Below are 367 nucleotides of genomic sequence, written 5' to 3'. Positions count from 1 at the left end.
AGCTGAGAACTTGTGGCACAGCTTCTGCCTTTGTGTTTGGAGTCGGAGGATTGTTTTTCTTCATGTCCTTCTAACCAAAGAAGAAATAAAAGGTGATTACACCAATAATAATAATACTCTGACTATATAAATAAGTCCAGAAAACTACCTATTCTATATGCAAAGCAATCCTGGAAATTATTAGCACCAAAAAAAAAAGAAAAAAAATCCCAGAACTTTGAGTAAACAAACACCTTGTTTTTCAGAGCTGACTACACATCCCTTAAAATCAACGGCAAACTGCCGCTGGCTCGCGGGAGCACAGGAGCAGCCCCAGGTTTGCAGTGCCGGGGTGACCACGCACACCCGTCCGGCCTGTGCCGGCCGT

The sequence above is a fragment of the Larus michahellis genome, chromosome 10 (assembly GCF_964199755.1).
Source record: "Larus michahellis chromosome 10, bLarMic1.1, whole genome shotgun sequence".
Taxonomy (NCBI): domain Eukaryota; kingdom Metazoa; phylum Chordata; class Aves; order Charadriiformes; family Laridae; genus Larus; species Larus michahellis.
Note: the sequence above shows the minus strand (reverse complement) of the source record.